We start from the raw sequence: 18,132 nt of genomic DNA on the forward strand, positions 1-18,132 counted from the left end.
ATATTGCCACAGCCTGTCATCCTTGTTTCAGAATTTCTTCTGTCTCCCAACCTGAGATAAAGGCAATTTCCATCCTCTATTCTCTCCCCCCCTTCAGCAAGCCAGGAAGGTGTCATGCTTCCTGAAAAGCTGTCAAACAGTATTTCACCAGCAGCTTTCTTGTTGTACAGCAAGTCCTGCAGAACCTGTACACTTGGTAGAGTGATTTTGTGGCTCCTACCAGCATGGGACTGTGCTCATGCCGGTGTAATTTAAGCAGAATATTTCATTGCAAGATCAGCAGTAGGTACATGGAAATGGTGGGGATTGTTAAGTCTGCATTGCTTTTTTTTTTTTTTTTTTTTTTCATTATGGGAGCATGTAGAGAGGCCCCAGGCAGAGACAGGACTGCACCACATGAGATGAAGCCAGCCCTCCTGAGCACGGTTCAGTCTATGAAGCAGCCTCCTTTCTAGCAGTCTTTGGAAGAAGACCCTGAGACAATCCACGTGGCTTCATCACAGGGTGACCAGGCTGTGGTATCACTTCCTAGATGTTCAGATGCCCCAGTGATGAACAAAACTGAAGAGAAGAAGGAGATACTGGATGGACTTTCCCCAGTACGCGGTTGATTTACACCATTTCTGACCCACAAGCAGAGAGGTACTTGTCATTACACAAATCCCTGCAGCATGATTAATTTGCCTAATATTTGCCCTGCTTTTTATCAGGGCAAGATACAAATCCTGATGCTGTCATTGATTAGCAGCATCAAGGAGACAGCAAGATTTGTGTGGCCACTGCAAGATGATTTCTCCATAACTGCAGAGGGTTTCACACATTGCTCCTTGCACTGCCAAGGCAGAGTCTGCTGTCCACAGGACTCTGTTAAATTCAGGGAGGAGAAGAGGAGAATGGGAAATGAAAGAAGAAAAGAGTTTCGAAATCAATTGGAAGCAAAAGATGGATGAAAGGAAGGAGATGGACACACGGAGGAGAAAGAATTACTAAAACATTAAAGATAAATGTAATCCAGTACAACTTGTATTCATAGTACAAAAGAAAGGTGCATGGATAGTGTGGGAAAAAGGCCATGGTGTTGGATGTCACATCCACATTCAGATCCCAATCACACCTGTTTTTCAACTTGGGTTGGACAAACCAAGGTAACAACACGCTTTTTATAGCATTGCACCTACCCATCGCTTGTCTTGACTCGCAGTATACGCAAAGGCAGTGAGTGTTACCACTTAGCAGTCAGCTCTCAACACCAGGACAAGAGAGCAGCAATACAGGCCAAGTTTACAATGCAGTCAATACGATATTTGTTTGTTTTCTCAACACATTTCTTTACTACATGACTGATGAATAAATGCTGCAAAGAAACATGGACAAGTTAAAATCGAATGCACCTGGCAGAATTTGATTAATGCACAATTCAGATCAAGATGTTATGTGGCACCAGACATAGGTGGTTAAAAATCTTATTTTTGTATACCTTCAAATCCTCATTTCGCAAGGAAAAGCTGCCATAGATGTTTAAATAAGTACATCTCTTGTGGAATTGTGAAGTTACACGCTGTCTGAGGCTCCAGCTAGACAGATACCTCTCAAGCTGGCCAAACCATTCAGATTTTAAAAGTTTGTACTTGACCTTTGCTCAGGCAAAGTCTCAGTTCTGTTGAAATAGATCTGATGAGACAAAGGATGTGTAGCTTTCTCTTTCTGGCCTGAGAACATTGCCTTAAAATTGCATGTGTTGGGGAGCTAGTGACCCTTGCCAGAATTGTTAATTTCTGTTTGACACCATAGAGCTTCTTTCTGGAGATTAGCTGTGGATGCTGGTGGGTGCAGTGGGGTGTCTCAGAGTGCCAGCTTTACGTTAGAAAGTAAATTAAATGGTTGTGGAGTAGAAAACCTCGCTCTACCCATGGGTTTTCATTTTTCCCTTAAATCACTCATTATGGTTCTTATTGATCCATTCCAGCGTTTTTTATTTTTTATTTTTTATTACTATTCCTTTGGATTTTAAACAAGGTTCAGCCATTCCAGTAAGTAATGTGCACAGTGGCTAAATGAACAAAGAGAATATTTTCTTAGCTTTTGCTACAAAGGTTGTCTTGGTCACTGCAAGCAGTTGTGTTGTAGACACATGACTGTGTTCATAGGAGGAGTTTGTGTTCCAGACACAAGCTCTGCCTAAGGCTGCAGCAAAAAAAATGTTGCAGCCACCTAAATGCACATACAGGTTTTGTACGTGCTGTTCTCTCACGTCGGAGGTATCAGCTGGTGTGACTGTGCCAGCTTGAATGTGCTTATGTTTCATGTGAGTTTGATTTTTAAGATTTTTTATTTTTATTTTTTAACTATGCTAGCCTTGAACCTGCACTGAGACGTAAAGGTATTTTTTTTTCTGAATGCAGCTAAGAGTTGTGTTAGTGCCTCATCTACAGTACCATTAATGTCCTCCTTTGTCATATCTCCTCTTGGGAGGTCAGGAAACCACACTCAAGAGCTTTGCTGACCTTACCTTTTACTGGCATGCTAGCTGAAAAATATTTCCCCCGTTGCGGACTGTCTATATGTATAAGCAGAAATAAATAACATTTACATTCTGACAGAACAGGAAACAACCCCTCTTTGTGAGCTGCCCAGGTTTTTTCTGTTGGAAAGACTGTCACCTACTGGCCACCGGGCTGCTCTCCAGCATCTCAGGAACAGAGTCTGATGAATGAAAGATCCAGCTTTTTTTCGAAATGTCACCACCGAGATGGTCCTGCTTTATCTAACCCTAAACAGAGCAGTAATTCTGTGACTGGAACTAGATTAAGATCCCAAAAGTCTTCCTGTTTCGGAAAATGTCCAGGTTTCATGGAGTTATATTTCAAAGGAAACCAAGATCTCATCACAGTGGGGGAAAAATCTTGTCCCAGTAAGCTTAATGAGAGCAACCAGTAGTTTAAAAATAAGCCATAACCAACACTCAAGGGAAAGGCAAAACAACCAAACAAAACCAGCTATTCTGCCTGCGGTGGATTTTCATTGTATTAGGCTGTGGATGCAACAGGACCTGAAGAAAGGGCCAGGTCTCAGTATTGCCCTGCAGAGTTCAACGGGAATCAAAGGACCTTTACAGAAGATCTGCTCTGTAGCTTTCACAGGAAAGGAGGAGAATTGCTCTAAAAAGCTCTTTCAGGCTTGTCCTAGCCCCTCTCTCACATCTCTTTTCACTGGTGGCTCATTTTCTGCCAGTCTTTGGGCCAGAACCTCAACCTACGTAAACAAGAGATGGTCTGAGTTCATGGCTGGACTATGGGACTGGGGTGTGCTCTGTTCTCCCCGTTGGAGGACCCTGCTCCTCCCCACACCTGACAGCAGGTATGTACTGCCTGAAAGATGCTCTTCAGAGGGGTTTTTCTTCTGTTTAAGACACAGAAATGAGTTGCTGAGCTGGACAGCAAGTGCTGAACTGCAAAACTGCCTCTTTACCATTTATTCCGATGGAGCATCCCTCTGCATAGCTCTTTCTAAAATCTGTATATTTTCTTATATGTACTTGAGCTGTATTGCTGGCATTCTGCAGGATTGCTGATAGGAAAGGGAAGCTACTGCCATCGAGGCAGTTTCATGGCAACTATCCTCAGCTCACTGGGTGTTACACAAGGGTATTGCAGCCTGAAAGCACATCTAAAGTAACCCTCAAGCTCATTGCTGTATGTCATACTGAAACTTTAAAGAGGATGTTTTTCATATGCCTCTTAGTGTGCATCTCTAAAAAATAGATTTCTTGTACTTTAAAAATACTTTTTGACCATGTCTGGAGTCAATTTGTAGTGCTGAATATGTTTAAACTGGCCGTATATTTATTTCTTTTTTTTTTTTTTTTTTTTTTTTTTTGTGAAATGGGTACATTATTTCCTTCACTTCATTCCTGTGCTTGGACACTTACAAACTTTAGCTGTTGTCAGAGAACACAGGGTGCCTGGACATCTCTCCTATGAAAGAAAGTGGGAGGTTTAAAAAAAATCCACAAAACTTTACAGAGGTTAGAGTCTGAAATTCCACTGAATTCAGTGAAAAGGGTCATTTCAAAGATTTTAGGATCAGATTTCAAATGCTTTTCGTGAGAGTCATTGGTCTGGTGGATTAACAGAGGATGCTGTCTCAGTTTCCCCCCCGTACAGGAAGGATAATGATATTTTCCTCCCCTCTAAGTTACTTCTCTGCCCATTACTCGTGCTCTGTTGTAAAAGAGTAAAACACTTCAAGGCCATGCAGTGTTGAGATGGCTTAGAAACCTCTGGCTCGCAGCCAAGGAGACCCTGGAGCCAGCTCTCACAGATGTCAGCCGTGAGCAGCCCCAGCCTTCCCAGTTTCATTGAGAACACAAGCCTTTGCCTGAAATGCTCTCTTTTTTTTCAAATTTATGAATGCAAAACTAGAAGAATCCCTCTGGCTTCCTTGTCTGTGATCCACCCACACTTCTCAGTAAATAATTTCCTTGAAGCTGGTGATGTCTTTATTCAGGCAGAGGATGGTCTGGGAGCGCTGTCTGTGTGAGTGCTGTGGAGGCTGAGGAGGGCTGCCTCTCCAGAGGCCATCGCGCAGCCTCTCCAGCCCCATCTATCACTTTGTTTATGACATGGAGATGTTCCCTCACCATTGGAGAAGTATTTCCTTTAAAACTACTTATTTTCTGGTGGATTTACTTTGTACCCAGATACGACACAAATTCATGTTTTTTGGGGGGGTAAATAAAGGGCGAGGAAGATTCCGGCCCCAAAAATGTATCCTACGAGTTTTATCACTGCACTGCGCACTCATTTTAATGGTCCTTGCTGTGTGCTTTATTGAGGGCTGAGTCATAAGCAGATCTTACTGCTTTGGAAGGAAGGAAATGGAGTTTGGGCAAAAACATTACAAGTCTCGAATCCAGCAAACGGGGACTGCTCAAGCTGTGAAAACATGATGATGTATCTTAACAAGTGGGAGAACTGAAGGTCAAAAAGAAACTCCTTGTGCTGCGTTACAGATTTCATCACCTGAAGCTTATCTGGACTCTGATTTTTCTGGTGACAGGGCCATCGCAGTGAGAAGGGCAGATCTGCTCCTGCCCCTCCCCTCAAAAAAGGAGCTCCCTCCTGGCTCTCATATTTCTGTGTTATGATGATAAACATTTCCTCACCACTTGGGGCTGAGTTTTGCATGCAGTTGTGGTTGGGACCTGGTAGAGGCAAAGCATTTTTGACTGAGCTTGTTGGGGAAGGTGAGAGAAGCTCTTCTGTTAGGGCAGCACCTCTGTGGGTTATATGAAGGTCCCTTTGCAGATGCCTCTAGGAGCTCTGCCTTGGGCTGGGGAGGAGCCCTACAAGCTGAGCTGTGCAGCTTGGAAGAAGGTGCGGTCTGTAAGGCAAAATCAGCACAGCATCCACCCCTCGTTAGAAGTCATTTCCATCTCGTGTCGTGAGTAGGATGAGTCGGACTGGACTGTAGTATAGTGCAAGAGTTGATTCAAAGAGTGATCTTTCATGTCCTTTGTAACAAACAGTACCTTTTTTTTTTTCCCCTCCTCTCTCATGTTTGTGTTCCTTAAGGCAGAGACTGGATCAGGTGTTACCTCCATTGCCCTTTCTCTGGGGTGCTACTGAGCACATTCAGAGGGAAGATAGGAGAGATGAGCAGGGGAGCAAACACCGGGAGCACAGCCCAGCAGCAGGAACAGCTCAGGCACAAAGATAAACTGCAAAGAGAAATGGGGAGAAGGCAGCTGGGCTCAGGGCTCCCTGGGGATCCACGTGGACAGGCACAACTGGCTGCAGCTCAGAACGTCCCTGACTTGCAGCCAAGTCTTGAAATAGGATTTGTAGAGAGCTGTGTGTTCAGTCACTGATAGTTTGACTTTGAGTTTGTTCGGAAAGTTAAGTTTCTTGATTTTTTTCGGATAAAACCTGGCTATTGGAGTTCAGAACCTTTTTGGTTTTCTTCAGGAAGCACACGATGGAGAGGTTTAGATGTATCTGATTCAAAGCTCTGGACAAGCTGGGTCCTTCCACCCCCTTTTCTGGTGCAGGATGCCACTGCTGTCACATTCTCAGATGTAGTTAAAGACCAAAGACATTCCTGTGGCAGGATCTCTTTACAGGAGCCACAGACATGCTCATGAGAGGTGGCTCAAGAGTGATCCCCCCTGCATCCCAGGCAGGACTTCATGGTCCATCCTCTGCCTCCCCTGGACTTGGCAGGTCATGGTTTGCTGCAGTCAGTCAGCAGAAGTGAAGAGCCTGAGGCCTTTCCTCCTTAGATATCTGCCCAGGACTCAGCAGAGCGAGTAGGAATTGTGTGGTCCCCTACGCTGAACTCCAACACCCAGGGGCTCCTTGCAGGATATAAGACCCAGCGCTCCTCTGTCCCCAGTTCAGGTCCTAACCAGCAGTGCCTGGGACCTTCCCTCCTGGGAGCACTGGGTCTGTGTCTGCAGTGCTGAGACACCTGGTCTGAGCAGTTTCACTGCGCTGTGAGCTGAGCTGTTGCTGCATTACTTCAGGGGAACATTTCGGGGGACACCATTCCTGTGCCTGGGAGCACTGCTTGCAGACAGCCTGCTGCTTCTTCTGAAGAGTCACTCCCAGTACCATGAGACACGGCCAGACCACTGCAGTTATTCATCAGATTATTATTAGAAAAGATACCTGTCAAATACAGCTGTGAAAATGTGGCCTCTTTCTTTTCCTCCCCTCCCCTTGGCCATCTGGTGTTCCTCCTAAATGCTAGGTACAGAGGAATTTTATTTTGTTAAGGTTCAGGGTCGGGCTGCAAATCTGGCCAATGTTCAAAGGGGCTTTGGAGAACATCTGATGTTTCTGAGAGTCCTCACCATAAAGGGTCACATTCGTCCAGTTTCTAGTATGGGTTTTGTATTGCAGAAGGGAGGAATAAAAGGCCCTTTCCATCTTTGGGATGGAAGATGAAGGAACTGAACAGGAATAAAGTTATAAATTTAGTTTTAGTAATATTAGTAGTTTAGTTTCTTGAACTTCTTGACTTTAAAGAATGATATCCAAACAGGCGGTGCACAAGCAGAAGGTTTCTGGTTTAAATTGAATGTGTGCACACAGGCTGTCTCTGTAGCATCCCTAGACTTGAGGCATTTATTGGTCTGTGTACCCCAAATTCATACTGATTGCAGCTGGATCTCAGGACCAGGAGCTCTGCAGTGGGGCAGAAGTTGGGCTGCCGCAAACCAGTAGATCAGGATATTTAAGTGCCTGTAAGATATCTTGATTTTGCAAATATTTATACAAGTATCATTGCATTTAATTAGCAAGCCCCATAGGTGTCGTGGCACCTCAAGTGTTTTCAAACCCTGACTTTACATCTTAGTAAACTGAAGAGTCCCATTTCTGATTTTGGGCAAGAGGCTTCCAGATGTACTTGTATTGCAAATAAAGGTCCAGGTGCTGCACACAGCTATGTACAGACATAATATTTGTACTTCCCTAGTCTGGCAGGCGGATTTGTATATCCATATGGGAAGAAAAAAAAAAAAAGAAAAAAAAGAGAAAAAAAAAGCAACTGGGTTTAACCACTATTCTATTAATGTTGGGGGGAAGGTTATTTTCATTTGCCTGTTGTTTATCATTGTAACATCAGAAGATAAAGGTCTTTAGTGAGCAGGATGAAATGTTGCTTTGTTTTACTCCTTACAGTGTTGTATTTGGCTGGAGAGCTGATGCTGTAAGAGCGAAACAGCATGTAAATAACTTGTTTATCATCAGATGGGTGCTTTGTGCTGTAACAGGCTGTGCTGTTGACTTGACCTAGCTTTACTTTCCCAGAATTTGGGAAGCTGACAAAGATAGCTGAGGAAGACTTCTAAAACAGCCAGCTTTTGATTTGAAAAGTGCAGTTCCACAAAGAATCACAATGCTTTGATCTTGTGGTATTGATCACATGAGAAAGGAAAGGAAGGTGGGAAATGGAGATATTAAAATAAAATGCCCAAGCACAGGTTTAAAGATACCACAGCAAAATTTAAGAGCAGTGTTGAGTAAGCAAGGGGGATTTGTGGGGTCATCAGGGAAGCTGGTGACTGGCAACAAAAGATAGCTACTTTGTTAAAAGGTTATTTTCTGTTCATCATGAAGAGACTTTTTCATACCGAAATACATACAAAAAATTGTGTGAATCAAACATTTTAACATAAGCCAGAAAGTCAGTTCCTTTTCAGGCTTTTTTAAATGCCTAAAAAATAAAATCTTCCTCAGTTCAAAAGCAGGACATTGAAATTCAGTGGAGAAATTTTCTTTCTGGATGCATGGAAGCAAAACCTTAAAGTAACTTTTTTCAGGACTACAATTTCTCAAGTTTTGGCCAAAGTTGATACTTTTGGCTTTCACCAAACCATGCAGTTTGTTTACTAAGTTATTCGTTTAAAGCTTACTTACTAATCCTGCTGTCAGCAGGAAGAGCACATGATGTTTCTCATACTGAGGGACTGAGCACCTGTCCTGAAATCAGCATGCTGTCTTCCACCGAGACCTTCTGACAGCCCTGTTGGTTGGTTCTGATGACTTACCCTTGGTTTCTGTAGCTGAGCACCCAGTGCGACCGAGATATTAGATCATGTTTATAGTAATGTCTCATGTAATTGCCTTTCTGCATGTTTGCACAAAGATACACTGATCCTGAATCCCAATTATGACTTCTGAGAATGTGGATGGGTGGCTCAGAGATGAGGGAGAAAGAAGGAGATGCTTAAAACCCCCCCTTGTTTCCCACTGTTTAGCAGGCTCTGTGCAAGGCACATTGTGCCTCTGCTCCCTTCCTCTTCTCAGTGAAACAAGATGAATACTGCTCCCCACTGGGGCTGTTTGTGAGGCTTAATCTGGTCTTTATAAGCCTCGGTAGAGGAGGTTCCACAAGAGCACAATCACATTAGAAGAATTATTGGGTTGGCTGGAAATTTCTTTTGTGGTGTGATGAGAAATGAATACATCTCTTAAATAGCCTCCCCTATGAAAGGACTCCTCTCTGGGATGAGGAGAACATCAGTGCATGATTGTGCTTCTGTATAACCAGATGTCCTGGGGGAGGTCTTAGGGCCGGGTTGCTGTCTCCATGTAGCTGTGCTGATGGAGCTGCCCCGTGCGGGGAACTCCTCATGAAAAGGGACACAGATCTGAGATCAGAGCTTGCAGGTCATGTCTGGGAGGCAAGGTTGCCTGGCCTCACTTCTGTGCTGCTTGAAAACAAGTGAGCCCTGTTTTCTCTCATATGAACAAATCTATACATTTTTTTTTGTGAATATGACTAGGTATTTCCTGTGCTTGATCCTTCTTACCACTGCATTTCAGCACATGCAGTCTTCTGTAACAGTCCTGTGCTTTTGGGAGCAGAAGCGTGGAGGAGCTGCAGGAATTCAGGACACTTTCAGGAGAGAAGCAGGGTTTGGCTTGTGTTGAGGTCTGCTTTGTGCACACGCTGTTGTACTTCCCTCCCCCTGCCCAATGTTTGTTTTGCTTTAACTGAGACCTACCACGAGAATATGATATGCTTTGGAAAAATGCAAGAGAAAATTTTATGCAGTATCTTGTCCCAGTGTTATCAGTAGAAGAAAATGCTTAGAGTAGTGCTTGGCCTGTTAGTCCTTCAGAATGTGTCTCTCTTACTCCACAAAGTGTAACTTGTTAGGTAAAGTAACTGTCAGGGTTATATTATCCTGAGCAATGGGCTTCTAAAGCTTCCAGCAGATTTCTTATCTCAGGCCGCTGATAGTATGCAGAAGTGTCCGGATGAAATATGTGCTGGCAGTCTCAGCTGAAGCAGAAAAAGCCCGTACACTTTCCTCATTGGGAGGAAGGTTCTGGATGTACACAAACCCCAGTAGCTGCACCTCCTGTCTCCAAACCCTCCAGCATGTTCAGCTGGATGCAGACCCACGTTTTCCTGTAATTTCTGCTGGGGTGACTGTGCCAGTCAGGTGTTTGGGCCCAAGCGGCAGGAGCAGACATTAGGGGTGAGCGTGGCTCCTGACAGGAGCGGTCCTGCCATAGGCCGTGTGGCCAGTGAAGCGATCCCTAAATCTCTTACTTACCTCCAGCAAGCATTTTAAGTGTGTGAGGAACTTAATTAATTAATGCTTGTGAGGCAGTGAGCTCTTCAGAGAAAAAAAGCAGGGAGGGGGAGGGGAGGTGAATTTTCACTAGAGCTGGCAGAAAACTTTCTGTCAGAATACTGAGCAGTGTGGTTTCTGTCAGAGACAGAGCCAGGGTTAGGCCTGCTTCTCCTTAGCCATTTATCACCACCAAGAAGTGGATTTTTGTCACAGCAGCACTCCATCCAGAGCCAGCAACCAGCCACGTGGATCCCTGTGCCTCAGGTAGGGCTGTCAGTCGGTGGCTAGCTGGGTTGTACTACCTGAAACATAGCAGTTTTCCTGAATGTGGTGACTTTTCCAGCATCTAAATTAGTTATTTGTATTTAGCTCTACTCCAACCACATTCTTTTCATTTTAAAAAAAGGAAAATTATCAAAAAAAAAAAAAAAAATCTCTGCTTGGAGCAGTGCTTCTCCAGGCCTAGCCACCCCCAGCCCTACCCAAATCAAGGCAGGAGAAAGCCACCATCTCCTCACTTCTCTGTCAGTTCTCCGCTCTGTGGAGCCAGGCCCTGCAAAAGCGGATTTATTTCAGTTGTGGCAATACACAGTGACCTTCAGTACTGAGCTGGAAAAGTCATTCCTGTGAGTAAATGATTACTAACTGACTGGCCTCTATCTGGTGACTCCATGGTCACCATCGTTTTCCCTAATACAATCTGTGATCATTGCCTGAGAGAAAATTAAAACAATTTCCATCCAAAAAGACCATCATTAGCTGGACTGATGTCAGCAGGGCCTCACAACTCCAAGACTTTGACATCATCTCATAAATTAAGACGATGTTCAGGCCGGGCAACACTCTAGCAGTCTACGTGGCTATTAAAGGGCTGTGATAATGAGCCTCGTAAAATGAAATGCCGACTATAAAAAGGAGGAAACAACTGCTTGCCTTCAGCACTCAGAAACATGCATGAGGGCTCTCAGCCAAAATCAGCATAACAGATGTAGTCACATCCCAGCTCCTTTTAGCATAAACCTGGAGTTAGCAGCTTTGCAGTTTCTAATGCTAGGGGTGAGAAGAGACACCTGCCTACCACACATGCAAAGCAGTGGCAGACTAAGGAGATGAAGAGAAGAAAAAACAATGTAGTATTGCTGTCAGAGTGAAGTAAGGTTGCAGTGACTGCTTAGGTGGAGTAAATGTCTCTTAGCTTTGCGAACAAACCATGACTTTTGTTATCTAGGCCATGATCTTGCTTTCCCTGCAGCCAGTGCCAAAGTGCTCCTTGACTTTCCTGTTGCCAAACAGGCTCCAGCTTGTTTTGTCCGTGAGTGACACTGCCCCTTGCAAATGATCTGTGCGAGCAGAGTGCTGAACGAGTCAATTTGGTTCTCTCTGCCAGTGATAGATCTGATCTCACAGGATGTTATTGTGCCAATGCTTTTAGCCAGTAAAATTTTGGGCAGCAGTTATGCAAATGTTCAGATTCATTTAGCTGCATAAGTACGCCGGGAAAATCAATGAAATCACTTAGATGATTAAAATTACTCTGTCCGAAGTGTTTCTAGCCTCTGTACAGGTCCTTGATCTGTATGGATGGCTTGGCACTTACAAAGATAAAAAAAAATTTAAAAAATGCTTTTTCCTTAAGAGATCTTGCTCTGCTTGAATGCAGAGAAGGTGACTATGAGCAAAGCAAGTTATTTTTCTACTGGCATATGTCTCTATGTCTCTATGTTGTAACATCCAGATACTATCTGTGGGAGACAAGAAAAACTATTATGCCATGCTCAGTGAATCCCTGATACTTGACAGTGTGTTTTCTTTATTTTTAGTATTTTCTGGAGAAGGGTTGAGTCCATCCATGTGCAAAATATTGCAACTGACAGAGAAGGGAGGCATGCATGTGTTTCAAGACATGTGCCTAGGGTGGCTGTGGTTATATAAGGGCTCTTTTGACATGGCCAATTACGTAAAATAGTAATACTGGAAAGGAAGGCAGTAAATGAATGCAGGGAAGGAATCTATTTGCAGCAGTAGAGCTGCAGGTGACAGGAATTGAGCAGAAGAAGGTTCAGTAGGTTCCTTGTGGGCTGCTCTGGCATTCTGCTCGCCTGTCCAGTGACCCCAGGTGCTGCTGACTTCCAGCAAGCAAAGCAGGAACCCTCCTGGTGCAGCCCCTGTGTTGGATGGCCACAGGCAACCATATGTTAATGCCTCTGCAAGCAGGAGAGAGGAATGAGACCATGAAGCCTCCCAGTTAATAAGATGCAATCTTTGGAAAGCTGTTGCTTTTGCTACATTTTTAAGAGAAATGTCCTCACTGAGCTGCAGGACACACAGCACGGCCCGTTCTCCCACTGCAGTGGTAGGAGAAGGACGAGTGCTTGCTTAGTGACTCAGTGTGTGCACAGCAGAGGACGTATGCAGAAATGCCCAGTGAAGCATATGCTCTGGCTGTGGGAGCTCATCCCCCAGGGTAGGATCCGTAGCGCTGATATCCCTGAAGATGACACATTGCATTGAGAAAGGCTTTTCTTGGTGAAAAAGAAGCTCAGAATTGTCTGGGCAGGCTGTGGACTGTCAGCCCAGTCCAAAGGTGGACACCTCTCGACATACTGCGAGGTCATCGCCGCTGGACCTTCCTCTCCAGGTATCGCTCTTGCTTGGACATCACTGTTGCCTCACTGGTTTAACAGCACTGTGCCTGCTGGCAGGTGGGGAGAGGGGAAGGAGGTTTGTACGCTTGGACTATCCTACTGTATTGCAGGTAATAAATCATAGATGTCCCTTGAGAACAGCCTCACTGCACATATATTTCGTGTGCTTTCACCTATGTCAACCTTTCTAGATGTAAGGGCCACACTGCAACCAACCAAAGGTGTCACAGCGGGCGAAATTTGGGCCACAGAGCAAATATTTCGTGGTCTGCCATGCAGGTTCCAATGAACTCTGCTGTCTGTGCAGCTTGTAGCTCAGGGCATGGTGACCTTTGCCCAGTTTTCCTTCATGAGACTCCTTGGCCTGGCAGTTCTCTGCTGAGGACTGGCTTCATTACAACCAGGTGTCTTCACACGTACACGGTGACCAGGTTCAGCAGCAGGAGGGACCACCCAGGTGGGGGCTGACACCAGATTTGGTGGAGCTTCAGGAAGGTTGCCTGCCTGGGGAAATGTACATTTACCAGCTCACCTCCTCTAGGCCAGCGGCTTGCAGGTTAGCCCAGCTTTTGGTTAGTAACCATCGGGATGACCTGGGGAATCAGGGTTTCTATCCCCGGACTGCCCACTCATGCATATAAGCATGAAATGGTTTGTGTATGTCTCAGCATCGCTGAAAACAGAGTGTAGGCTAGCCAATTTTAATGCATTTCCAACAGATGGTGCTGCAATGCCACCAAAAGCTAAACGCGTGTAAGGAAGAGAGGTTTTAGAGAGCGCACCCTACTCCCCATGCTTTCCCCTCCCTGGTTTCCTAGTTGAATTGCAGTGTTTCTATGATCTGCACAGATGTTCCCTGGCTTTCGAGTTTATTCCTAACAGCTTTATGTTATTTACGCTGCCCAGACCACAGCCTCAGGGGAGGAGTGCCACAACAGGACACTGCCTAGAAGGAGCCTGCAGCTCTTCCACTTCTCCGTCCCTTGATTTAATCCATCTGCTCTTGCAGCTCAGCTGTCACCCACTGCAGACTCATGTCAGCCTTGACACGGGCCCCACTGCTGCGGTCCACCTCTTGTGACGTGGGAGTAGCTGTGCCACTGCCAGCACATGCCATCAACACAGAAGCTTCAGCCAGCTTCTTCTTGTACCACACGGTTAAGTGTTAGATCACTGGCAGCCCTCTTTCTGCCTAAATGTTATTTAAGTTATTGAGTTCTTTCTCGAGATGGGCAGGGCTTTTGGTGTCTCAGGGTGTTGAAGACCTGTGGGTTTTACGGCTGGTGGCAGCAGGGCCTTCGCTTTGAGCTGTAATGAACACTCGTGTTGGCAAGGGAGCCACCCTTGCATTGATGGGATGCCTCAATGTATGTTCCTTGTCTCCTAGCTTTCCTCTATGCCCTTCTTTAAATCTTACACTCCTACTGGAGGGCTGATAAGAGCCCATTGCATGGACGTTACCCTGGTTCTGCAGCCACTGGGGAGCTCAAACGGTCACCTAACACCTGCAGTCTGGGGTAGGGCAGCCTCTTCTGCAGCTGCAGGTCAGGGCCTGAGCACACTAATTGGTCCTAAGGACCCTGATCCGTCCTCACCTGGGCCCTCCCCTTCACCCAGCTGTGGACTGGGAGCTCTATTTAAGGTCAGCTCATGGGTTTTTACCCTCTTTTGAGCTATTTTGTAAGACTGCTGGTTTCTGGCTCAGTCACAACATGCGTTGCTTGGCCAAGGAGCTGCTCCATTGCCCTGGACTTGTATGGTAACCTCAACTCTTGCTTGAACCTGGCCGTGAACTCTGCACCTGCTCTGCTCACCGTGCTCAGGTACCGTTTCTTTGTGATTTTAGAGATGATTTCCTTCTGATGAGATCTGATAAGTCTTTGGGGGATCAAAGCTAACAAAGAGTCTGTGAGCAGTGGAGGTCTCCCACCTTTTTGGTGGGGGAATGGTTATGGGGATGTGCTGTGGGTCAGGCTGAGACCCCAGTGTGGCACTGAGTAGTTGTTGGTGGCCATGTGAAAACCTTGGTGCAGTTCATGGTTCTGAAAGGCTGCTGGGGCCAACATGTGTGAGTTTGCTTCTTACCTTCCCTGTAGTTTAAAACTGGCATTGTTCTTCTATTTCTTCTCTTCCCAAAAGACCTGGTACATTCATATGCCTTCACAAACAAGTCAAGTGATCTTAATGGGGTGCCAAAGAATGACCCTGGGAAAGTGAACTAAGCTTTTTTTTTATATAGGCTGAAAACTTTGTTCCTTCTCTTAGCCTTGGCGAGTGCATAGGCAAAGCCAGCAGTGCCTGTGCCTAGGGCATGCTCAGTGGTGGCTCTGAAGCAACCCTGACTTAGAGGCTCTTGTCTGTTCTCCTGCCTTGCTGTGTGCTTCTCCAGCGCAGCCTCAAGATGGATGTTCTGCCCCCAGGGGTGCTGAGGAGCTGCTGGTCTGCAGGAGGGGGCCTGGGATGCTGATGGGGTTCTTAAGGTTCAGTGCTTGTGTCTTCCATTGCCCCTGCCAGGTGTCTGTGCTTGTTAGGATGGACAGGGGCCAAATTCTTGGTTTTCCTTTCTGAAAATAATAATAATAATGAAATCACTATTTATTAGAAGTAAAACTGTAAGGAAGGAGAAGCCAAACAGGGCTGTGATGGGGAAGAGGCAGGAGGAACAGATTCCTCTTTCCCTCCAAAGCCCCAAAAAGAGCCACCAGGAATTAAAGGCTGCCGTGTGTCCCCTGCTGTCCTCCCACTGCCTGTCACTGCCCTGGGAGGCTTGCCTACTGCTTCCTGAAACAGGAGAAGTCCCCATTCCTCCTGCTCAGCTTCCACGCAGCCTCCAGTGCCCTGGGCAGGCAGTGCTGATGGATGGGGCCAGCCCTGTGCTCTGAAGGGGACTGCAGCCTGCTCACACCTGCCAAGACTCTTTTATTCTGGGACAGCAAGTAATTTCTTACTGGAAATGCAGCAGCCTACACATGTCACAGGGGAGGGAAGAGCCTCCTTCTTCTTGGCTCATGTGAGCTCTGGCTGCAAGACCTCTCTGCGTGGGAGTTGCTGGTTTGCTGAAGGAATCATCAATTTCTACTACAACTCTCTGCTTATTAGGCACTGAACATCCTTTTCTGATTGCTAGACAAAGCCCACTTAAATCTTCTGCTTACAGATCTGCTTGGCTGAGAAAGCTGAGATGTGGAGGGAAGTTATGGACCTGGTTTAATTGCATCATAGCAAGGGCTGGGGATGCAGGGAACATTGAGCTCAGGTAATGAGTGAATTGGTGAGGTTCTGACCTGTGGCATGTGCTGGTCCTCTGTCCCTGACCTGAAAGACTATGGGAATGATGTGATTTACCCCAAGCTCTGTTGTGGCACGCTGCTGTGACATCTGTCCCTAGAAGCACTCAGGATTTTTCTGTGGGTGGGACTGATGAGCCTGTTCCCTGCTTGTCAACCTCAAACACGCTGGGAATATCCTGTGCCTAGTCTCGCCGTGGTGTGATGCCAAGTTACAGGGACATTAGCCCTGAACAGGTGCTAGTGCAGGGACAGCAGGTCGGGAAGGGGCAGGAGCTGGGAGCAGCGGCAGGGCCCTGCTGCCTGCCATGGTCAGGGGCTGTGAGCGTGGGCACAGACCTGCACAAACACCCCACGTGGCCTCCGTGTGCCCATCCGTCTGGGAACCGTGTCCTTGAAGCCTGTGCTACAAAATGAATTTGCTGTTCTTGAATGGTGCTTAAAGACAAGAATGGGAAGAGTATGAAAACACATCCAAATAAAAAGTTGAAAATGGAATTTCCCTTCCTGGTAGGTCATCAAGTTGCTATCCAGCCCCCTTTCTGACTTCTGTCACCAGAAGACATTTCTGAGATTAGTTGCACTGCAGCCCTGAACAGCCTCTCAGAGCCTTGATCAAATCCAATTATTAACAGATCCAAACAGCAGGTGAGGCATTGATCAGAGCTGATGATGCTCTGCTGGTTGGCCAGGACATTGATCTAAACGGGCACCTCATCTTTCAGACCCAACTCCACTCCCTTACAAAAGGACAATTTCAGTTCTTGGTATTTCAAGGCTATGAAACGAAGTGATTCCTTTTCATGTCATTTGTTCAGGTTGATTTCTTCAGAAACCCAGGGGAGCCCTTGAACAAATACACGATTAAGTGACCAGTTTGCCTAATTGATGCTGACAGTAAAATTTGATCCCACCTCCAAGTAGAGGAAATAATGTCAAGATCAATTCACCCTAATTTAGTTGAAATTACACGGTCACACTTTGGAATACTGAGAACATTTTGGCTTTATTTTCACGTTAATATTTTCCTAGGTGATTCAGTCTCATTGCATTCAGAATAAGACTTGAATACTGTATGCAGTTTAAAGAACTGTCTGTTAAAATGATCCTCATTTTCTTGGGCTCAAGTACCATCCCGGGGGGAGAGTGCTGGTAGCAGTGATGGTTTTATTGTACTCGTGGGGCAGGCAGAAAGCTCAGCGAGGCAGCTAGTCTCCTTTGTTCTGCACTTGGCCTTTGAGTCGTGACTTGTAGCATAGTGAGACCAGTGGGAAATCTCTGCTCAGCTGGGAATAGAGCAGTAATTTGTCTTGAGACAGCCTTTGGCACACACGACAGCTTTCAGGACAACCAGGCTGCTTCGTCTTTTTTGCATCCTGCCCTTACAGGAGCAGCGGTGAGCCACGGCTGTTGTCCTTGTGGGGCTGGGGTTTCACTCTGCCTCCTGGTTTTGGGGCTTTTGCCCCTGTCTGTATGGACACAGGGGAACGCTAAACTCCTATAGGGTTCTACACGTGGTCCTCCTCATGCAAAGCACCAGAACTTTGGGGCTTGCTTACACACCCTGGCACTCTGTGCAGACCTCAGTGTTTGGGATCTTGGCTCCTTCATCCAGGATTGATGCTGTTTACAATCCCAGAGCAACTGTGTCATTTTTCATGTGGCTCTGCTGCAGTCATCTGAGCAATGACTCCATTTGTCACATGCAAACCTCCCACGGATGGACCCGTCAGAGGTTTGCCTCTCTGCTGCTGGTGTCATTGCAGACTCATTTCCTTTTGGCCCAGCGTGCCTGCACCAGCCCCCAAAATCCAGCCCTGCAGCCCCTCTTAAAGATGTTAAGCCTGTGATTCAGGGAGGTCTGGCAGCTAAATTACATTCTGCAGGTTTTTAGGCCTGTAAGGTAGGTTTTTAACCTATTATATCTGATCTGATTCCTGGCTATTTGTGGTCCAGTCCCCCTGGAGGGCTGCGAGCAGTGGCTGGCTGTCCTGCAAGAGTGCGGTGAACTTGGCCGAGGTGTGGTGATGGGGTGATCCTTCCTCTAACCCTGCAGACACTGGGCTGAAGGCAGGCAGCGGGAAGTCAGGTTACAGTCTACAGTTGT

This window comes from Cygnus olor, chromosome 15 (genome assembly GCF_009769625.2).
Source record: "Cygnus olor isolate bCygOlo1 chromosome 15, bCygOlo1.pri.v2, whole genome shotgun sequence".
NCBI lineage: Eukaryota > Metazoa > Chordata > Aves > Anseriformes > Anatidae > Cygnus > Cygnus olor.